Source organism: Frankliniella occidentalis, unplaced genomic scaffold, assembly GCF_000697945.3.
Source record: "Frankliniella occidentalis isolate FOCC.00 unplaced genomic scaffold, Focc_3.1 Scaffold178, whole genome shotgun sequence".
Classification (NCBI taxonomy): domain Eukaryota; kingdom Metazoa; phylum Arthropoda; class Insecta; order Thysanoptera; family Thripidae; genus Frankliniella; species Frankliniella occidentalis.
This window is the reverse complement of record NW_026267304.1, coordinates 440,347-443,456: the sequence shown is the minus strand read 5'-3', so window position 1 is coordinate 443,456 and position 3,110 is coordinate 440,347.

Genomic DNA, 3,110 nt, shown 5'->3' with positions numbered 1-3,110 from the left:
GGGGGGGGGCGGCTGTGCAAATAAAAACAGCCCCGCGCCGATGGCCCCGGGTAGCCTATTGGTCGCGCGCATGTTGCGACTTGCACAGGAAAGCGGCTCGCTATTGAGAGCCGAGGAGACGCACAGTGCCTCTCTCTCTCTCTCTCTCTCTCTCTCTCTCTCTCTCTCTCTCTCTCTCTCTCTCTCGAGAAAGCCCGCGAAAGCGCACCCGTACTAGCCGTCCCAATATTAATACAAATTACCAGTGAAAAAAGTGGAAAAACGATCAAAAACCTTCTTAAGTGAGTAGAACAAACAGTGCGACACCAGTGGAGCTAATTACTTCAAGTGGAAACGTCACGGACAATCTACCAGGAAGAAAATTGTTGGGGCCGCCCAGGTCCTAACCTCAAACTACCACTATTCCATCAAACTAAGTCAGGAAATAGCCAAGAAAAATGTTGTGTCAAAATCGACCTCTATATTCAAGTGTGCTTCAACCCCTCTCTATCTCAGTGACCAATTTTAGTGAAAATTTATACCAAACCGACCAAGACTTTAACCTCAAATCAACAACTCCAGTGCCCAACAACATCCCATCAAGAAAGCTATCAGTGGTTTTAGAGAAAACTCAAGACTTCAACCAAGACCAATTGCTACGTGCTGCAGCCGATGTCGTCGGCGGCAAGAACATTCATTATGTCTCAAGACTCAGCGGGGGGCGATTTTGCCTCTACTTCACCTGCGAATCAGCCGTCACTACAATCTGCGAGCACGGAGGTGTCTACATCAACGACACGTTTTTGCCGTGTCGTAAGTACGTCTCCGATGCGACCCAAATTTTCATCTCCAACTGCCCACCAGAAATGCCCGACGATGCCCTTCTAAATTTACTCAAACCATACGGCAAACCAGTCTCAACGCCGACAAGGCTCAGCGTCAACACCATCCATGATGATCTCAGGCATGTAAAAACCTGGAAAAGAACCCTCTACATGAACATTCCAAAGGATGCCCCGCCGTGCCCAGAAGTACTCCACGTCACAAGCGCAGAAGGAACTAAACACACGTTGTATGTCAAAACAATCAAAAACCCATGCAGTTCGTGCAGAAGCTCAAGTCACCCAGCCGAAGAATGCCCGAAGAAAGAACAACAAATGGACCAAGTGTCAACTAAGAGGGGTCCCGCACAATCTTAGGTTAAGCGAAGCTACCTTACGTCTTACTCTAGGGGGCGCTAGTGCACAGCTTGCAACGGTTTAATAACTAAAGCAGCGTTTGCCTCTTAATCCTTTCTTTTTAATCAGTTCAAACAAGTCCCTCACTCTCTCACCTTACACAGTGGTTCCCTCTCCGAAGCCTTCCGCGTGCCACTCGGTTCAGGTCTGGAGCGCGTCTAACAGCTGGCGGCCGCCGCGAAGCCCGCGAGGCCCTTGGCGAGCGACCGCGGGGGTGCAAATCAGCGAATTCAGCACCCCTGCGCCCGCTCGGTGCGGCTCTCGGGGTGTCGCAACGGCACTGATGCATGTTTAAGTTGCAGATTTCACAATCGACAGCGCGCGGCGAGCGACCTATTTGCCGGTCACTTTTGACAATGCTAACACAAGACTTCCCAGCCTACACACCAGCTCCACCATTGCGTCTCTCCACAAAAGTAAGGAATCAAGTCAAACCCCAAACAAACCAAAACCCCCTGAAAACTTCAAGCCATAACGAAATTCAAGTCAAGCCCACCCTAACCTCAAAACTTAAGCGCCCCAGCGAGCCGTCCGAGCTTCCCGTCGTCGCCGCTTCTGCCGCTGCTGCTGCTGCAACCACGACCACCAGCCCAGCTGTTCTAACCTCCCACAACTCTCCCATTCCAATCTCCATGACCCGCAAATCACAATCAGCTGTTGTCACCCAACACTCCTCCATACTCAAACCCCAACCCCAGTCAAACCCTGAAACACCCACCTCAGAATTCCTCTCAAACCAAAAATCCTCATCTTGTGCCTCCAAGAAAAGACCCCTCTCACCTCTGTCATCCTTACCATCAGACTCATCAAAAGCCCCTAAACAATCTGTAATAGAAGAATTGAAAGCTAAGGAACAAGAGTGTGATCAACTTGAAACTATTATTTGTTCAATGTCATTTGATGAAACCAAACTATCAGAGCAAACTTTTACTGACATAATTTGTTATTGCAAGAGGGATATTAATATGAGAAGAGTAGTCTATACATACACACATATCTTCAAAAATGTTTTTGATGTACCAGAACTTTTAGCCAAACTAAATGAACTGTCTGTTTTATGTCCAAACAATAATTTCCTTAGCAGAATTATTACAAGTGCCAAACGTAATTTAAGTGCTCAGCCAGTATGATCCTACCACAACACAATTTGCCTTGTATTTAAAAACAAAAACAACCCTCTCTCCCTCACTTAGAAACAAATCTGTAATTTTTGTTTTTCATTCAGTGCTGTATTAAAATACTACACTTTTAGACGCAAACAAGCAGCACTGCATGCTCGCTGCTTTGACAGCTATTTGTGACAAACAAAACTCAAACCCTTTCGACCCATTTTGTACTAAATCCCCCCAATAAATCGATTGCTAAACTAAACTCTCTCTCTCTCTCTCTCTCTCTCTCTCTCTCTCTCTCTCTCTCTCTCTCGCACTCCCTTCGGCCCAGGACCCTTTGTCTTGAAAGGTCCGGGATGGCGTATTTACACACGTCACCGGGCCGGAGGTACGCAGTAAATCCAAGAATTATTGGGAGAGAGAGCGGCAATGAGCGACCTTCGAACCCTCGTCAAGCTGACGTCCCCTGTGCACCGGCCCGCGGCCTGCGCAACGCGTGCATGCTGTAAAATCTGGGCGTGACGTTCGGCGATGTACCCGGGAGGCCCCCCAATAGATGCAGGATGCCCTCAAGTGCATGCCATTGCCCTCAATCGGGAATGGCATGATGGGGAAAATCTCCAAAAATAAATGGGCACCCCACCCCATACCTTGCCCCCCGCCCACGCCTGCTGCCCCTGCCGGGAGTAGGTTTGGTTGCCTACACTGCCGGCGCTCTGCCCCTAGGGCTCACTACGCCCTCCTTATCCACAGCACTGCGTGCTCCAGCCGCCACAGCCTCCCC